The sequence below is a fragment of the Macrotis lagotis genome, chromosome X (genome assembly GCF_037893015.1).
Source record: "Macrotis lagotis isolate mMagLag1 chromosome X, bilby.v1.9.chrom.fasta, whole genome shotgun sequence".
NCBI classification, from domain to species: domain Eukaryota; kingdom Metazoa; phylum Chordata; class Mammalia; order Peramelemorphia; family Peramelidae; genus Macrotis; species Macrotis lagotis.
The window spans coordinates 619,058,308-619,079,810 of NC_133666.1; positions in this window are offsets into that span (position 1 = coordinate 619,058,308).

Genomic DNA, 21,503 nt, shown 5'->3' on the forward strand with positions numbered 1-21,503 from the left:
TCCAAGTGACTTGCCCAAGGACACAATGTTAGAACTTGACTGAAGCTCAATTTGAACTCAGCTCTTCCTGATTTCAGGCCTCATGTCCAATTCAGTGAACCACCAGCCTGTCCTTTAAACTTTCCCTTAAAGCATTTTAAAGCCCTTTGACACTTATGTTCAGTTGATCTTTCAAGGCTTATTATATTTAATTGTTTTCATTCACATACTTTGCATTCTTTCTATTCCTTATATACCATTTCTTCTCTTGTCTCCATACCTTTGTAAAACATAGAAAACAGCAAACTCCTCAACTTCTCCATTTAAAATCCCTAGTTACCTTCAGAATTGTGATCCAGTATCACCTCCTTCACAAAGTCTAACCTGATTCCCCATGACTATTTGTTTCCCTACAAATGACATTGCATCTACCTTCTATGTTATTTGTACATAAACTTACCTATCTATGTGCTCTCAAATAACTTATCTCATGGGAATGACAACACTACCACAAGATAAACTACTTGATAGCAGACCATTCGCTTTTGGTATCAGCACCTAGTAGTTTCACTCTCACTGAGGTATGTAAGAAAAGCTTGATTCATTGATTCATTGATTGTTTTGTCCCCAGCCTTGAATGATATCCAACGTCAGTTCCTGATTGGGTTGTTGGAGAAAAAAGAAAAATATTCTGTCATAGGAAATAGAACTGGTAAGAAAAAATGTTTACTATCCAAAAGTGAGTTGGACATTGTTACTTCCCAGAAATCTTGAATAGACAGTCTAGACAATGAATAAGAAATGGGGGAAGAGAACAAGATAGAAAGGTATAACCTGTCCCTTTCTCTGTACTACTGTTTAGAACTCAGTGGAATGAGTTTTGACTTCAGAGGATTTCTTCCCTGTTATGTACAGTCTAAAAGTTTTCTCAAGATCATGCCTTCTCAGAACAACTAGAAAGCGTCCCACATTCTACCCCAGAGATTCTAGTTTCAATTTGACCTTATTTCCCATAGGTGAAGGAAATTCTGGAGAACTTTAATGAGACCAAGGAGAGGACTTGCTCCCTTCCTTCAGAGCTGCTGTCCTTTGGGTGGAGTCATGATGACTTCACACCTGGCCTTTTGGAAGAGCACGGACTGTGGCTCTCAGGAGATAATCCCCAATTTACCTGGAACACCAGAGCTCTGTCCTCCCTTTGTTCATTGTATGTAAATTTGATGATGATGCAGGCTTTCACTGAAGCCTGCATTGGCAGGTCCCTCTTTTTCAATCTAGTTCACACTACCTCCCCCTATGGGTTCACTCTTATTTCACATTAGAGGACCATGAATTTTGTGCATTGGGCTCTCCCCTGTTAGCACACTCAAAAGGAACCCTGACTATGATGGACTAGACAAGGAGTCATCTAGCCATTACTTGAAGACACTCATTGCAGGGAAACCCACCAAGTTAGCTTTTATTATTAGGAAGTATTTTTTTGCTAGCATTCAAGCCTTAATTTGTGTTTGTGAGTTCTGTCCACTATTCCTAGTCCTACCCTCTCAGATCAAGAAAAAAAATCCAATCCCTTCTCTCCAGATCTCTAAATACTTGTACACAGCTACCAGATCCCCCTGTTTCTTTTCAGATCCATAAATACTTCAACTGATCCTCACATGACATGGACTCAAGACCTTTAACCCTTGTGGTTGCTTTCTTCTGGATGCTGACCAGTTTATCAGAGCTCTTAAAATGTGATGCTCAAATCAGATGAAATGTGATTAGGACAAAGGTGGAACTATCATCTCCCTCTTCCTGGAAGCCCTATCTCTCTTTTTTCAGTTCAAAATGGTCACACTACTGCCTCATTGAGCTTACAATTCATTAAAACCCCAGATTATTTTTTTATCTTGGTATATAATTATATCTTGATATCTCATGGAGTCATTAGCTATCAGTTGATCATCTTTAATTTTTAAGTATTTTTTTCTTCAAAGGAATTTTCCTCTTTTTCCAAGTCATTAATTCTCTTCTCTTACCTTTCCCTAGCTTTTGCTCCAACACTGATCATTTTCCTTTTCTGTGTAGGTGTAGGTATAGGTGATACTTCAGAACTGTTTTACTTTGCATTTCTCTAATCAATAATTATTTAAAGCATTTTTTCATATAATTATAGAAAGCTTTAATTCCTTCATCTGAGAACTGCCTATTCATATCCTTTGATACCTTAGCAATTGGAGAATGAGTTGTTCATGCAAATCCTTCCAGGCTTAAAGGAGTATTTTAACAGAGGGATAAAGGAAGAAGGAAGATTTTTTAACAGTGCAAAAAAAAGATTTATGAAATTTATTTCCAATTGATTTCAACATTTCCCATGCCCATGGTTCCCTGCATCAGTAGGACAGAAGACAAGGATTGGAGTACAGGAGATATGGAGGGGTTGGGATATGAGGTAGCATTTGACCTTCCTGTGGTCTCTGCCTGTCTTTGCCTCCAGTCTTCTCTTCTCTAAGAAGAGATACCCTCATGCTTCCTCTTTGGGACACCCACTCTCAGGGCCAGGTGGGAATTTCACTTTTAGAGGAAAGGAGAAACCTCTCCATTTGAGGAATGGGGAGATATGGAGAGGAAATGCCAGAGGGTTTAATAAATCAGTTTGGGCCACAGGTTGGATGCATTGAGAGGAAATGGACTTGCATGATCTTGTGGGGCCAGAAAGTAATAATAAAAGACACCCCTAATCTGTCTGTGATCATCCTATAGATATCATATAGAAGAGACGGCATCTAGTAGGGGAACCCAGGAACAGGCTGTCAGGCATATATATACCTGGGAAAGTTCACCCCAGTGAAAGGTTGAGTAATTGATCTCCAGTATGGGATGTGAATACCTGGGTGAGTAAGAACAAGAACCTTGCTTCCTTGGCTGAACAAGTCTCTTCAAACAGAGCTAGGAGGCAGCACAGGCTGGCGCCCCACAGCCCCATAGACCAGTCTGTTCCTGGGCTTGGAGATGCTCATAGACAATCTTGGTGGTTATCTCAGAAGCACAACAGTTGTCAAGGAAAGAAGTTGCTACAAGGAGATGTGGGAGATATATTGTATACAAGGCTCAGCATCCTCTTACCTTTCCCCAAGGTCTACAGTGGAGAAATGGGAGAAAGGTGGAAAGTCCAGGTCTTCAGTCTTGCTCCTTCCCAGTCACCCAGTCACTCCAAACTAACTTCTCCACTCCTTGCTACTATAGAACCTCATTCAGAAATCTCCTCTCCAGGAAGATCTCCAGGAAGTTCATATCTGTCCCCAGATCTCTCAGCCATCCTTTCTTTGCCCAGAATTTAGCTCCATCTATCCCTTCTGTCCATGTGTGTGTGTGTGTGAGTATGGGTGTTTGTACATGTGTTTGTGTGTGTGAATGTGAGTGTGAGTGTGTGTGTGTGTGTGTGTATGTGAATGTATGTATCCCCCATCTCCCCCTCAAACAGGAGGCTCCGTGAGGGCAAGGCCCATCAGAGAAGATTCTCTCAGAAACCAGAGTCCACTCTGTCCTTCCTGCACCATAACAAAGGCAGGATAAGAATATTCTGTCTTTTTACACACCAGAATAACCCCAAAACACATCCTCTTTCCATTAGTTATAAATCTTCCTCCTCATGAACCCTAGGTCTCAACACATTGAGCATTCCATTCCTGCTTTGCAGCAGTGAATCCACCAGGGCAGAGTTGACACAATTGGGGTCCATATAATGGATCAGAAACCCTGGGTTTGCATCATCAGTCCCAAGTACCTCCAGCTCTGAATGTGACCAACAACAAAGGTCTCTGAGGTGATGCCTGTTATCAAGGAGAAGAGGAAACTTCTAAGAATGCAACACAGTTCCATTGAGGAAGAAAAGGAGGGTTGTCTATATACCCCCTTGCCTGTCATTTTGATTTTCACTCACAACAAATTTGACCAGAGTTGAGGACAAAGCAGTTAACCTTCCTGGGGAACTCACAGACTTTTTGAAGAGTTATTGTTCTTTATTTTGTGCTCAAAGAAGACATGATAGCAGGGAGGTGATGCTATTGCAAGTGTGTAAATTAGATTTGGTTGGGGATGCTTTGCAAAGTCATCAGCCTATCTTTCTCCTCCAGAACCTTCTGGGTCCAGTGGCCAGATATGGATCAAGATGATTGGAGATGGCGCTGGATGTAAGGCAATCAGGGTTAAGTGATTTGCCCAAGGTCGGACAGTTAAAATGTGTCAAATATTTGAGGCAGGATTTGAACTCAGGCCCTCCTAACATCAGGGTCAGTACTCTATCCACTGCACCACCTAGCCATAAAGAGGTGTGTATGAGATAATAGATGGCTGGAACTTGGGGAAGAGACAGGAGAAGGAAGCAGGAGACAGATTTTAAAAAGGAAATAACTCAAGCAATGTCCTTAGTTGGTGATATAATCTAGGAGAAGGAAAATATTTGCAACAAGACTAAGAGGAGAGAACTTGAGAATGGAAGGTAGGAGAGTTCTATCACTCATCTTTTTAAGGTTTTTTTCAAGGCAAACAGGGTTAAGTGGCTTGCCCAAGGCTACACAGCTAAGTAATTATTAAGTGTCTGAGACCGGATTTGAACGCAGGTACTCCTGACTCCTGAATCCTCTGCTATGCCATGAAAACTGAAGGAGCTGTGAATACACAGAAAGATTGGTAGGGACTGCAGAGCAGTCAAGAAGGAAGAGAATTGAGAAATTCATCAGAATTAGCAAATTAAATGACAGTTGCAAAAAAGGGGAGGTTCCGTTTTGGAGGAGGAGGAAATGCAAGATTACAAGGGGCAGAGGAGTGGAAGGTGAAGAAGTAGATGCAAGAGTTTCAGAATTACTTGAGGAAGGAAAGAGAATGATGATGATGATGATGATGATGATGATGATGATGATGATGATGATGATGAAGGATAATGGTGATGGTGATGAGGATAACGACAGATAATATATAGTACACATCCAACTATATCTCCACTCTACTCAATAAACTCCACTGGCTCCCTCACTTCCAGGAACAAATACAAAATACTCTGCTTGTCATGTGAAGTCCTTCATAACCTAATTTTCTTCTGTCTTTCACATTTTATCATACTTTACTCCCTGAACTATTACCTTCAATGGTTCAGGACATTTTTCTCTATCTGTCCTCCATGCCTGGAAGGCTCCACCTTCCCCCCCATCTCCCTATCTTGGTTTCTCAGATTTCACATCACAGCTAAAATTCCACTTTTTTCCAGGAAGATTTTCCCTGATCTCTCTTCCTTTCAGTACCTTCTTTCTGTTCATTCTTATTAATTTATCATATATATATATATGTGTGTGTGTGTGTGTGTGTGTGTGTGTGTGTGTGTGTGTGTGTTTATCACTATGTATATAGAGAGGGTGTATTTAGTTGTTCACATATCTCTTCCGTTAGGTTGTGTGAACTTTCACAACCTAAGATGATGTCTGTCTTTTTGTCTTTTTTTGTATGACGAATGCATGGCACAGGATGAGGCATACAGTTGGTGCATAATAAATGGGTTATGTCTGCCAGGCTGTCTGATGGTTTAGGTACAAATCATTAAACTGACTACTCCATCTCTTGAGGAGAGAAAAGCCACACAGACTAATTGACTAATTGACTACTGTCCCTCTGTTCTCTCTTGCCCTTCCTCAGAATCATGGCTTCTACATTTGAATGGACTACCAAGAACACAGTCGGAGAGTTGAACCCATATGGGAATCTGATTTTCGTGGACAGCCTCAAGAACTCCTTTAACAGGAACCTGGTCTGGAAGAAGACTAAGTCCTCTTTGTTTTGGAGATCCCAGTATATTCCCCTCAATCTGAGTCTCATGGACATGCTGGATCCAAGCTCCCCAGAACAAGGTACAATCCCCTGGGGAGGTGCGGGGATGGCCAAGACCGGTGGGTGAGAAAAGGAGCTGGGTAAGGCTACTGGGATGTTCTAAGAAGGAGAAATGGGCTCAGCAGGCTTTGCTAGAATACATAGCTTTGCTAGGATTGCTGCATGGGTACCTGCCATCCTGTATCAGGGCTGTCAAGAGTTCTGTCCAATCACTCTAAAGAGAGGCTGTGGTAACTTGGGGAGGCTGTGCAGAGACAGGGAACAAGTCAGATTTAAGCCCTGGTTCTGCCCCTTACCAGATGCATGACTGAGGAGAACACACCTAGTCTGAGGCTGTTTCCTCATCTGTAAACTGTGAATAACACTATTTGTACTTACCTTTTCACACCCTGGTAATACAGAAAACACTTTGTACATCTTAAAGTTTTATAGAACTGTAAGTTATTGTAACTGGGGAATTATCCATAAGGTTGGGGTCCCAGATGTCTTTACCTTGTCCCATGCTGACCTTACCATCTTTAATGCTCACTTCAGCTAAAGATTGACTTCTCTTCCCCCCAGAAGTGACCCAACATGAATCAGTCCACCTTAATCATGAGGTGAAAAAGCAGGTGCTTGACACAGTGGAGGTGACTGCCAATGGACAGCAGATGGTTTCAGTACAGGCTTCAGTAAAAAACAATAGTGTCCTCGAGGTGAAGGTTCTCACTGTGAAACCTAAAACCTGGGACTGCTTGCAAAAAGAAGGGTAAGAGGAAGAAACAAGAGAAGAGCTGAGGGTTCTAGCAAATTCTTTTGGGGGTCTGGGCGAAGGTGCAGGAGGAAATGGGAACAAGAGAAAGTGACCCAGGGGCAACCAGAGAGAAATATAGAGTCAGAGTTTTCTTGGTGTGGGGGTTGAATTTACTTCATCTTAATAACCACAAATGCCCTGTATTGTCTGAGGATAGATGAGAACCTTTCCCTATTCCCATGGAACTCACAGGCTACTGGGAGATGAGAATTATACATTTAAATAACAATTCACAATATTATAAAAGTACACTAGAAAGGTTCAAAGTGAGGTTTAAGGAAGAAGGTTATTCCCAATAGGAGATCTGGAAAGGTTTATTGGAGAAAAAAAAGTGAGGGAAGACATTTCAAGAATAGCAAACAACATGAATAAAAAGGGTGGGTTTTTTTAATGTATTGATATCTTTTGTTTGCACAACCTTTATACCTAAATGACTCTCCCCAGTTATTCCTTGTGACAATGAATTCAAAATAAAGGAAGAAAATGTGTCAATAAAATGAACTTAGATGGCAACTAAGTCTGACTGTATATGTCATAATCCATATATCCTCTAATTCTGTAAGGAAAGAAGAACCATTTCTTTTCTCACCTCAAGGACAAGCTCTTGCATTATTACTATTCAATATTAAGTTTAGTTTTTGCTGTTTCCATTTACATCATTGTTGCCATTGTGTATATTCTTTCCTGTTTGTGCCTATTTTATTTTACATCAGTACATATAAGCTTTTGCATTTCTCTGAATTCTTTAAAGTCATTATTCCTCATATTCATTCATTCAGGTGCAACTGTTTGTTGAGATATCTACTTTGTTTGGCTATTATAAAAAAATGCTAGGATGAATGTGACCTTCTAACTTTTACCTTCTGGACCCACAAGCAATGGGACATTTAGACCAAAGATGTGAACAGTTCAATTTCTTTCCAGAAAGACAACCAATACCCTGCTTCAGCTCCCATGTATTAGTGAGTCTGTCTTTCCATAACATTGCTTATTTCCATTTTTTTTAATTTTTGGCAATTTTCTGGATGTAAGATGAAACCTCAGGATTGTTTTGATTTGCCTTTTTGAACACCATTTCAAACAGTTCTGTTTGAATGGAATGTAAAATCGTGGAATGGAGTTATATGACACAAGATAGGAAAGGTAGGTGGGCATCAGATTTAAGGTCTTGAATGTCAGATAAAAGAATTTGAACTGTATTTAGTAGGCAATAGGGAGTTATTGAAGACTTTTGAACATAGGAATGCTATGATTAGATCAATAGATGAAGAAGATGCAACAATAAGAAGAAAACATTAAAGGAGGGAGAGGATATAGGAACAGGATGTTCTATTGGAGACAACTGAGTTAGTTCATTCAGGAGGTGATTACGACCTCGAATAGAGTGGTAGCAGTAGGGGGGACAGATGTAAAAGATAATGGAACCAACAGGACATCCTAACTGATTAGATGAGAGAGATGAGGGAGAATGGAGAGCCAGCAATAATTCCAAGATTATCAACATAGGAGAAGATGTGAACTGTGTTGCTAAAGACAGAAATAGTAATATCAGAAAAGGATCTAGTTTATATTTGAATGAGCTCAGTTTAGGACTGGCTGAGCTTGAGATGTCAGGAGGACATCTGAATGGAGATGATCTATAAGCATCAGAGATACAGTACAGGGGAAAGGGTTCTAGATTTAGACTATGGGTAAGTAGTTTATCTTTGGGTCTCAATTTTCTTTATTTAAAGTGAGGAAAGATGCTAAAAAACCCAGAAGCTGCTGTCCTCTCCTGGCTTCCCAGTATAGACTCATTTGAAAAGTATTGCTCTTCTGTAAGGGGGAGGGGGAAGGGAGGGAGAAAATTGTAAAATTCAAAACCTCACAACAAAAATGATTGGTAAAAACTACCACTCTATATAATTGGAAAACAAATAAAATATTTGTATAATAAAAAATTTAAAAAAGAAAAGTATTGCTCACTTTAAGCATGTAAATATTTACTAGAGAGGTATGTAATATTTTTAATCTGGAGCACACTGTGTCAAAAAATATTCTCTCTTTGTGACTTTTCAGATGATTATGGGTCCAAAGATTTAGAGTAGGAAGTGAGTTGAGGTGTCATCTAGCTTCATCCCATTATTGTACAGATGAATAACTGTACAGGTTCAGACTGCCCCAGTTGCCACTGAATATAGCACATTGTCCACCACCACAGGTGCTAGATCAACTTATTCAGGTTTGATTATGGAAGAAAAATTTTTGACATTATTTTTAAGCATCTCTTCCCACTGCATGAAAGAGGGAGAAAGAATGATCTCATTCACTAATTCCATAGGATTCAATGGGAAGGGTGGACAGTTTTGACATCCAGACACCAATCATGAAATATCCTTTTAGTGCAAGAGTATTCCTGGGATGACAGAATGACAGGTTTCAGACTGGGGGGGGGGTGTGCAAGGTGGTGAATAAAGTTGACATCCTTATGGTACTGATTTGTGAAGATTCCTTATTATTGCTGATGGGCTCCTGGTGATACATCTACTTTTCTGGGTAAATTACTTAGCTAATAGATGGTCTATACTTCCTCTTGAGTAGAGCCTAGGGTAGAAGTCCCATCAATTACTAAATAGCAATAATTCACTCAACACAGCCAGTAACATAGGAAAACTTTTAAAGCTAAAAGGAACCTTTTTTGGCTGTTCAGTTTTTTCAATCAGTCCAACTCTTCAGAAACCCATTTGTGGTTTTCTTGGCAGATATACTGGAGTGATTTACCACTACCTTTTTTAGCTACCTTTACAGATGAGGAAATTGAGGCAAAAAGGGTCAAATGACTTGCCCAGTGTCACACAACTTAGAAAGTGTTTGAGGTCAAATTTGAACTTGGGTCTTCCTGACTCCAGGCCTAGCACATTATCTACTATGCCATTTCACTATCCTCAAAGGGACATCTATTCCAATCTTCATTTACACTTGAGAAAAGTTGAGACTGAAGAGATATGTTCAAGGTCAAGTATCACTAGCTGAGCCTCAGTTTCTTTACTAACAAGATGGAGTTGTTATGAGGAAAGTCATTTGAAATCTTTAATGGTGGTTCTCACTCCTAAACTAATGTGAATGTTTTGCAGGCACTGCCAGAGAGAGAGAGGAGTATGTCCTGAGACAGGTGGTTAATGGGTGGGACTGGGGTTAATTGATAAGGGAGGATACCTCACTCTATGTGACCATTTTCCTGAGATTAGAGTCAGAAATACTCTATACAAAGTATTCAGTAAATGTGGTGATGATGACTATTACTAATAAACTCACAGAGCTTAATTGAATTGCCCCTTATTGTTCTCCTATTCAGGCTATGTTGTGAATTGCAGTTCTAAGCCTAATGTCTTCCACACTACTTTCCAAATTTCCCAACAGTTTTTATAACACAATATATCTTTCACAATGTCGTATAATATGGTTTTAATCAACAAGTAATCTTGCCTGAACCTAGCATATAGAGTTTTGCCCAATTAAGTCAAAACTTTCTCTATGATTGAGAGAGGAATATATTGGGAGAAAGGGAAAAGGGAAAGTAAAATGAGGTAAATAATCTCACATAAAAGAGGCAAGAAAAATATTTTACAGTGATGTGGAGGAAGGTGAAAGAGAGAAAGACTGAACCTTACTCTCATCAGAATTGGCTCAAAGAGGGATTAATATAAACACTCACTTGGGTATAGAAATTCCCTCACCTTCAGATAGCTACTTGTCCCAAATCATCCAACTAAGTGATTACAAACCCTACAGGAGAGTAGTAGAGGAAGAGAATGAGGGTGTGGGGGGAGGCATGATTGAAGGACAAGATTTGGGGAGAGGATAGAATTAAGTAAAACACTTTTGAAGAGGGACAGGGTTTAAGATGAGAGTGAATAGAATAAATGTAAGTGGGGAAATAATACAGATGGAAATACAGTTAGCAATAGTAATTGAAAAAATTTGAAGCAAATTTCTGTGATAAAGAGCTCATCTCTCAAGCATATAGAGAACTGAGTAAAATTTATAAAAATAAAAAATCTCCAATTGATAAATGATGAAAAGATATGAACAGTTTTGAGATGGGATTGTCAATGTTCTCTATAGTCATAGTAAACAAAGTTTTAACTCACAATTGATTGGAGAAATGCAAATTAAAATAATTCTGAGGTACAACCTTTACTTTTATTAGAATCTAATGTACTCCACTTTAGATTCTCTGGTAGGAAAGAAAAAGAAAATGACAAATGTTAGAAGGGATGAAGGGGAAATGAGACATTAATGCACTATTGGTGAAATTTGTAAACTTCTCTGACAAATCAATAGAGCAATTTGGAATTATAACTTAAGGATTATAAAACCATGCCTACCCTTTGACCTAGGAATGCTTCTACTAAGTCTGTATTCCAAAAAAAGATGAAAATCAAAAAAAGAAAATGGCCAATATTTACAAAAATCTTTATATCAGCTCTGAAAGAAAAGAATTGGAAATTGAGGGAATGTCCATCAATTGGAGAATGATTGAACAAATTGTGGTATGTATTTATGATGGAATGATTTTTTGTTATAAGAAATAATGAACAGAATTGATTAACAGAAACCTAGAAAGACTTATCTGAATTGATACAAAGTGAAATAGTAAGAGTAATATTGTAGGATGATGAGTTGTGAATGACTTTTGTTTTCTCAGAATATAATGACCCAAGACTTCTGAAAGACTTATGACTATGAGCAATTGATATTTTTGCAGCTACTTAGATCTGAGTTTTTATAAATTGTGTTCACGTAATTCCTGAGTTTGTCTTGGCAGGTAGACTACAAAATGTTATAATATCTACTGGCACTTTAAATGGAATTTCTCTTTCTATCACTTGCTGCTAGACTCTTTTGGAAATATATAAAAATGTTGATGATTTATATCCTGCAACTTTGCTAAACTTGCTAATTGTTTCAAGTACTTTTCAAATTGATTCTTTGAGTATACCATCATGTCATGTGCAAAGAGGCAAAGAGTAAGAATTTTGTTTGCTTTTTGCCTACTTTAATTCCTTAGAATTCTTTTTCTTTTCTTTTTGCTAAAGCTAAAATTTCAGGTACAATACTGAATAATAGTGATGAAGAAAAGATATACATGTTTCACCCCTGATCTTATTGGAAATTCTTCCAGATTATCCCCATTGCTTATAATGTTTGCTGATGGTTTTAGAGAGACAATGCTTATCATTTTAAAGAAAACTTCCTTTATTCCATGCTCTAGAGTATTTTTAATAGGAATGGATGCCTTTTGTCAGAAGTTTTTTTTAGTAAGTATTAAATAATCAAATAATTTCTGTTAGTTTTGTTATTGAGATGGTCAATTGTGCTGATGATTTTCCAATATTGAATTCACTTTGCATTGTTGGTATGAATCCTGTCTGTTCATAATTTATTATCCTGTTGACAGGTTGTTGTAATCTCTTTGCTATACTTTATTTAATTTTCTGATCAATGTTCATTATGGAAATTGTTCTATATTTTTATTTCTCTGATTTGGATCTTCTGGATTTGGTATCAGTACCGCATTTGTGTCACAAAAAGAATTTGTTTGGACCCCTTGCTTTTTTCAAATTTATATAGAATTGGAATTACTCTTTAAAAGTTTGATCGAATTCACTTGTAAAACTATCTGGCCTTGAAGATTTTTTTTTCTTAAGGAGTTCATTGATGGCTTGTTCAATTTCTTTTTCTGAAATGGGGCTATTTAAGTATTTTGTCCCTCTTCTGTTAATGTGGGCAATTTATATTTTTGTAGCTATGCATTCACTTTGGTTAGATTGTCAGATTTATTGGCATACAGTTTGGCAAATAGCTAAGTAATGACTTTAATTTCCTCTTCATTGTTAGTTAATTCACATGTTTTTCTTTTTCATACTAGTAATTTGGTTTTCCTCTAAATTAAATTAACCCAAGGTTTATCTATTTTATTGATTTTTTTAATAAAGCCAACAGTTTTATTTATTAGATCAATAGTTTTCTTATTTTCAATTTTATTACTTTTTCCTTTGATTTTCAACATTTCTAATTTGGCATTTTATTGGGGGTTTTTAATTTGTTTTTTTGTAGTATTTTTAGTTACATGTCCAATTCATTGATCTCTTTATCTATTTTATTCACGTAAGCATTTAGAGATATAAATTTTCCCCTAAGAACTCCATTGCATTCAACAAGTTTTGGTATGTTGTCTCATTATTGTCATTGTCTTGGATGTTATTATCAATTCTTTCTTTTATTTGTTGTTTAACACATTCATTATTTTAAATTGCTATTTAGTTTCATCGTTTGATCCATTCATTCTTTAAAATTAGGTTATTTAGTTCCCAAAAAAGGTTTTGGCCCTTTTTTACATATATTACATATAAAATCACATATAATTTTTATTACATCATGATCTAAAAATGATGCATTTAAAATCTCTGCATTTGATTTTATGATTTTAATGTCCTGTTACATGGCCACTTTTGTACAGATGCCAGGTACAGTTGAGGAAAAAAATATGTTCCTTTCTCCAAATATTTTCAGTTTTCCTCAGAGATCTAACATATCTAACTTTTTTTAGCTTTTATTTGATATTATCCCCAACTACATTAAAAACATGTTTTAATGTTCATTTTTAAAAAGTGTGCTACAAATTCGTTCTCTTCCTCCTTCCCTATCTCCTCATTGAGAAAGCAAGCAAATTAATATAGGGTATAAATATGAAAGACCCTATATAGACCCTCATCCCACAAAAAGAAACTTCAAGAAAAATAAAGTTTAAAAAAGGATGCTTCAATCTGTGTTTTATTAACTCTTTCTCTGGGGATGGATGGTCCTTTAAAGTTGTCTTGAGTCATTACTGCTGATCATCAAACAATAATGCTATTGCTTTGTACATAGTAGAGATCACTTTGCATCAGTTTATGTAGGACTTTCCAGGTTTTTCTGAAAGCATGCTGCTCATCATTTCTTATAGAATAGTATTCCATCATAATTACACACTACAGTTTGTTCTGCCATTTCCCAACTGAGGGCATCCCCTCAATTTCCAATACCTTGCCACCATAAAGAGCTACCACAAATATCTTTGTACATTTAGGTCTTTTTCTTTTTTGTTTTTCATCTCTTTTTTGGGAAACAGACCTAGTAGTGCCTTGTTAGATCAAAAGAGCATGCATGGTTTTATAGCCATCTGGCATAGGTTCAAATTGCTCTTCAGACTAATTCAATCAATTCATAATTTCACCAAAAGTAGATTAATGTCCCACTTTTGCTACTCATTTCTCATTTTTCTTTTCTGTCCTGTTTTAACTGGCATTTCCCCAATCATAGTGAGTTAGAACATTTTTATATAGCTATAGATAGCATTGATGGACTCATCAGAAACAGACCTTCACTGAAGATCCTCCATGGTGTCTACAGCTGAAAACTTGTTTCAATCATGTCTTTTTTTGGTGGGATCTGTAGCATTAATGTCTGTGTAGAGGTTTCATTGTGTAAGGAAAACCTCCAGAAGCATACTGGCTTCATGCTGCCATCTTGGCTCTGCCCCAGAAGTCCAAACATGCTCAGTTTTGCTGGATAATTGATTCTTGGTTCTAATCCAAGCTCTTTTGTCTTCTAGTATGTAATATTCCAAGTCTTATAATCCTTTATTTTAGAATACCCTAAATTTTGTGTTATCCTGGCTGTGACTCCATGATACTTGAATTATTTCTTTCTAGAAGCTTGCAATATATTTTCCTTTATCTGGGATATAATATTCCTTGGAGTTTTCATTTGGAATCACTTTCAGGAGGTGATCTTGGATTCTTTTGATTTCTGTTTTACTCTCTTGATTTTGAAAATCATATTCATTTTCTTCGATAATTTTTGAAGGTTAATGTCAAGGTTCTCTTTTTGATCATGACTCTCAGGTAATCCAATCATTTTAAAATTCTCTCTCCTGGATCTATTTTCCATATCAGATGTTTTCTAGTGAGATATTTCATGTCTTCTATTTTTTTCATTTTTTTGTTTTATTCATTGTTTCTTAATTTCTAAAGAGTGGTGGATCCAAGATGGCAGCCTGAAGGCAGGATTTCCCTGAAACTTGTTCCCCAAAAAACTCCAAACACTATCAAATTATGACTCTAGCCAAAATTTAGAAGGACAGAACCCACAGAAAGACTGAGTGATACAATTTCCCAGTCCAAGACAATATAGAAGTTCCACAGGAAAGATATATTTCACCTGGACTGGGGGTTAAAAAAAAGCTGTGGCCACAGCACACCCCAGGGTTCACCAGGAACAACTTGAAGGGGCAGTGAGAAAACTCTGCTCCACAAGTGTGCAGGAGCACCAGCCAAAGAACATCCCTGCAGTGAGAACCTGCAGCGAGAATTGGGGAAGCCAGCCTGCAGTCCACAGACAGTAAAAGGGTAGGGGAAATTTGCAGAAATCTCTCTTCTTTCCCTGGGGCAGGACTCTGCTGCTTGCCCACACTCAGATCCAGGTTGCTGTTGTGCTTCCATAGGAAGATAGCCAATCAGGGATCCTCCTCATAGCTCCAGGGCAGAGGGGAGTACCTATGGTCATCTACATATCAAAGCACAGGTAAGAAAGCTTAAGACCTTGAAGGAATAAAGGTCCCAATGTGGTGTCCCAACCCCCCTCCAAAGCCTTGGAAGTGAGGTAAATTAGTTTTAGGCTGAGGAAATGAGCAAACAAAAGAAAAATAAGAATATGACCATAGAAAATTACTTTGGTCCCTTGGAAGATTCAGAAGATGAAAAATTAGAAGCTTCTGTATCCAAAGCTTCTAAGAAATAAAAAGTGGGCTCAGGCTATGGATGAGCTCAAAAAAGACTTTGAAAAGCAATTAATGGAGGTGGAGGAAAAACTAGGAGGAGAAATGAGAGTGATAAAGGAAAGTACTGGGTGGAAAAGAAAGGAGAGGAAGAAGGGGCTAAGATATTTCACATAAGAGTCAAGAAAAAGCTTTCTCAATGGAGTAGAATGGGGGAAGACAAGGGGAAATGAGTGAGCTTTCATTCTCATCAGAAATTGCTCAGAGAGGAAATGGCATACACAATTAATAGGGCATAGAAATCTATCTTACCTTAGAGAAAATGTCGCTTTTTCCAAGCTACTGATTCTCCTTTCATTAATTTCTCTTACTCTTGCTTCTTTTCCCATTTTTCCTCTACTGCTCTTATTTGGTTTTTTTAAAGAAAGATATTATTTATTTTGAATTTTACAATTTTCCCCCTAACCTTGCTTCCCTTCCCCCTCCCAGAAGGCAGTCTGTTAGTCTTTACATTGTTTCCATGGTATACATTGATCTAAGTTGAATGTGATGAGAGAAATCATATCCCTAAGAAAGAAAAATAAAGTATGAGATAGTAAAATTATATAATAAGATAACAGTTTTGTTTTGTTTATAAATTAAAGGTAATAAATAGTCTTTGATCTTTCTTCAAACTCCACAATTCTTTCTCTGGATACAGATGGTATCCTCCAATGCAGATAACCCAAAATTGTGCCTTATTGTTGCACTGATGGAATGAGCAAGTCCATTAAGGTTGACCATTACCCCCATGTTGCTCTTAGGGTGTACAATGTTCTTCCAGTTCTGTTCATCTCACTCAGCATCAGTTCACACAAATCCCCCCCAGGCTTCCCTGAATTCCCTTATTTTGTTTTTTAAATTATTTTTTAAGTTTTTTTTAAAAAACTTCTTTTGGGAACTCAACAGATGTGTTCAAGTTGCAGTTTTCTTTGAGCCCTTCTTGTAGATGTTTTCAAGCCATTACCTTCAATATTTGTGTAGAGCTGCCCTGTCTTCATAATGGTTCTTTATAGTGGGATTCTTTTTTTAGTTTGCTCATTCTGTTAGACTGGAAGATCCTTAAGAGTAGTGCCTGTCTCTTTTTGAATCCCCATTGCTTAGTATAGAGCTTGTCATATAATAGGTACTGAATAAATGAATACATATTGTTTACTTAATAGATGCTGCATGATTTGCCATGAGTAGAGAATCTTATGTCTTTTAATTTCAAGATTCACTTGTATCAGCTTTTAATGGATAATATTAAGTGCACATTAGTCTACCTTTTTAGAATGCAAACTCAAAATACAAAAATAGTTTCACTTTTACCTTTGCATCTCAATGCTTATAAGTATACAATAAATGTTGTTGATTGACTGTTAGCCTCTCTGGGTCTCAGTTTCTTCATCTGTAAAATGAAGGAGTGAATTTGATGATTTCTAGATTTCCTTCCAGCTCAACATCTAGAATCATTGTGTTTCAACTGACATACTTTTTATTTTCTCAGCAGCAGAAAGAACATGAAGGGAATACTATTATTGAGACCAAGCAGGAGCAAATATTTCTTAGTGTCTTAGGTGTTAGCAGTTTGATCACTTAACTGGAGTTGCCCAGCCAAGTCAACACCTTCTATGCTGGTGTTCTGGGGTCTACAATTTGCCTTCTGCATGCTGAGGCTTGAGGTTTCACAACTGGACTGCTGAGTCACTGGCCTGTGAAGCCCAGATCCAGAGGCCTTATATTCTGCTCTGTACTGTGACTAAGAGATTTCTATGGCTTCCCCACCCCCAACTGCACTGGGCAATGCTCCCCCAATCTAGAGTCAGACAGACCTTTCCTGTGGTCCTTCCATGATTTAAGTTGGGAAATCAGTCTACTCTGTCTTTTTTGTGGGTCTGATGCTCCAGAATCCAGTTAGAAACTTTATAAACTTTTTTTTGAGGGGAAATTGAAAAGAACCCAGGGATCCAGCCTTCTTTCTGTCATCATGGCTCCACCAATAATTTCTTGAAACATGTTCAGGTTCACAGAGACAAGATGGCAATGTGAAGGCAGGAAATTCCAGAAGCTCTTCTGCAGAACTTTATAAATATTTTTAAAAACACATCATCAGTATTTGTCATGATTGGAACATAAACGCTGATGATAGTGATAGTGCATTTTCCTGCAAGTGTCATGAGCCTTTCATTCACTCATTTTGGTAGGCATACAAGTTTGCTGACTAGATTAGTTTTGATTACAAAACCTACACCAACTTCATGACATTTCTCTTTCTCTATAGTCACTCCAGAAAAATCTGTATCCAGTTATTACTTCAATAACTGACCTTCATTTGACAGCCTTGTCTCACTCTGGCCTGAATGAAATAACTGATGAGTTCTCTTTCAACAAGAGTTGTTCATCTTTCAGGTCTCCTGGATCTTGTGTTGTCTATGGCAGCTAGGTGGCTCAATGGATAAAGCACAGGCCTGAGTCAAAAGATCTCAATCACTTGACACTAACTAGTTGTGTGACCCTGGTCAAGTCACTTAACCCTGATTGCCTTGCATTCAGGGTTATCTCCAATTATCCTGATCCATGTCTGGCCACTGGACCCAGATGGCTCCAGAAAAGAAAGTAAGGTGGTAACTATCTAAGTCTGATGCTCTTTAATATAGAATTAAATATTTCTGATTTTTATTTCTGATAAAGAATTATTTTAATCAGCCTTTCAAATGAGATTTGTAAGTCTGGAATGTTAGTTTTTGCTCTACTAAATAAGGTCTGTGTCTTTCTAGTTATAAATCTGAAGGCAGGCTCTGCCTGTATGAAAGTCTGTTTCCCCTCTTATTGCATCTGCAAGGCCGGCTTTCATACCTGGGCAAAAATTCAGAGTAAAGACAATCCTGAGAAGGTCGAAAACTGTTCTTGTTACCTAGATAAGAAACTGAATAAATTCTTATATGTATGACATTTTGGAAAGAGAGAAATCCCACTGTTCTACATGTCTATACTATATCTAATAACAACTTAAAATATCAAGTCAGAAGAGGAAATGGTAGTCCTGATGCTAATTGGAGTTTTGTCAATTCTAATATAGAACAGACCTTATGAATGGAGTAGAGAATCATAAAAGAATCAATGACACCATTATGCACATATATGTAACTTGTGGTTGCCAAAATTTTATGATTCTTTGTTAAATTTCTATAAATATTTTTCATTCATTAAGCTCTGGGTTGATCTCTTGAATGAGATCATCCACCATTGGTTTGGGAAGATCCTAAAGAATAAAACTTCATTTATAAAACTAACTTTTGTTATTTCATTTGTTTAGTATAAGAAAATTATGATTAACATGACTTAACCCTGCATTTCCTCACTCAAATTCAATTCATGAGCATTGTCATGGCATCACCTCATCACCCCCCTGATGTCATGGTCTTCTTCGAGAATGAAATACAAAACAACAACAACAAACATTACATGTTAGCAAGTGGAATCATCTTTGCAGACATTTTTGTACATTTTTGTGTGTTTTGACAATAGGGTAAGATCCCCACTACTGCTGAAATTAGGCCAGGGTTGGGTAAACAGACAATTTTTAGGGCAACTTTTCTTGACTCTTCCTCACACCAGGAGGTGACCAGTGTGATTCTTAAAAGAATGATCAGATAACTAGGGGGCTGCTGCATTCCACTGCTGCTTCCACTGCATGGAAGGAAGGAAGGAAGGAAGGAAGGAAGGAAGGAAGGAAGGAAGGAAGGAAGGAAGGAAGGAAGGAAGGAAGGAAGGAAGGAAGGAAGGAAGGAAGGGAGGGAGGAGGCAAAAAAGAAAGGAATAGGATTTATTAAGTCCAATGCCTAAAGCACTAAGTGCTAAACCCTAAAAATAAAATACAAAAGTGAGCCAGACCCTGCCCTCCAAAAGTTTATATTTTATAGGGGGGACATCATCAGTCACACAATGGTGACCACAGAAGGATGTTATAACCTGGGAAGGCACAAAGCTGGGAAGGGGAACAGCAGGGTAATCAATTGAGTTAGATTTATTTATTTATTTAGCCAATACTGATTTAGAGTCATTTTTTTCAAGTGACTATAGATAGCTTTAATTTCTTCATCTGAAAATTGCATGTTCATAACTTTTAACTATTTTCAATTATTGAATGACTTGCATTTTATAAATTTGACTCAGTTTTCTATATATTTTTGCTATAAAATATACAATAGCTATAAAAAATTTTCCCAATTTTCTGCTTTTCTCCTTATCTTGGTTGCATTGGTTTTGTTTGTATAAAACTTTATAATTTAATGTAATTACAATTGTCCATTTTGCATTTTATAATGTTCTCCGTCTCTTATTTGGTCATAAATTCTTCCCCTCTCAGTCATCTTTTCTACTGAAAGAATTTCCCTATATCGAGTCCTTTTGTGTGTGTGTGTGTGTGTGTGTGTGTGTGTGTGTGTGTGTGTGTCCTCCATATCCCCTCAGATCAGGGGCTCCCTGAGGACAAGGTCCAACAGAGAACATACTCTCAGAAACTAGTGTCCCATTGTCTTACATTCACCACAGGAAAGGCCCATCATTTGCTCCTCATTTTCTTTTTATGCCCAGACATATCTCTTCATTTCCTTAGCAATAAATCACCCACCCCATGAGCCCTAAGTATCAATAACTCTAATGTCCCTTTCCTATATCCAGTATGAATCTACAGATCAGGGTTGACACAGTCAGAGGGAAGGAAGGGAGGAAGGAAGGAAGGAAGGAAGGAAGGAAGGAAGGAAGGAAGGAAGGAAGGAAGGAAGGCAGGGATGGATAAGAAACCCTGAAACCAAAGAATTTGTATCATCTGTCCCACATACTCCTGGCTCTGAATGTGACCAACTTGTAACAGAGGTCTCTGGGGCTCTGCCTTTATCAAGAAGGAAAAGAAACTTTTGCACTAATAAAATCAATGCTGCCAAAATTAGGAAGAAAGCAGAAAGCTGGGAAACAATCTTCACAACCAGGAGTTCTGATAAAGGTCTCATTTCTAAAATATATAGAGAACTGCATCAAATTTATCAGATCACAAATCATTCCCCAATTGATAAATGTCAAAGGATATGAACAGACAATTTTCAAATGAAGAAATTAAAGCTATATATAATCATATCAAAAAAATGCTCCAAATCACTACTGATTAGAGAAATGCAAATTAAAACAACAATGAAGTACCATCTCACTCCTATTAGATTAACCAAGATGAGAAAAAAGGGAAGATGATCAAAGTTGGAGAGGTTGTGGGAGGACTGAGACATTGTTGCATTGCTGGTAGAATTGTAAACAGAACCAACCCTTCTGAAGAGCAATATGGAACTATGCCCAAAGAACAATAAAACTGTTCATACTTTTTGACCCAGCAATTCCAAATCTAGGTCTATATCCAGAAGAAATTGTAAAAAATGAGAAAAGCCCTACATGTTCCAAAAATAGTCATAGCAGCCCTTTTTGTAGTAGAAAAGAATTGGAAATTGAGGGAATGCTAAATAAGTTATGGTACATGAATACTGTGGAATACTATTGTTTTGTAAGAAATCATAAATGGGGGCAGCTAGGTGGCGTAGTGGATAAAGCACCGGCCTTGGAGTCAGGAGTACCTGGGTTCAAATCAGGTCTCAGACACTTAATAATTACCTAGCTGTGTGGCCTTGGGCAAGCCACTTAACCCCATTTGCCTTGCAAAAAAAAAAAAAACCTAAAAAAAAAGAAATCATAAATGGTCAGACTCTAGAGAAGCAAGGAATGATTCATCTGATGCTGATCAAAGAGAGTAGAAGCAAGAGAACAATGTACACATTAACAACAACATTGTGAGAGGAACAACCTTGATGGAAGCAGATCCTCTCCACAGGCCAGAGAGCTAGGACAACTGTATTTGACTGGATATGGACTATATCATCTCCAAACAGAGGAAGAAAAACAAACAAAACAAAACATATAGAAAAAAAACCAACCCTTCTGAATCTGATGAACAATTTATAAAAATTATCTCTTATTTATCTATTTCCCTCAATCCTATTTCCT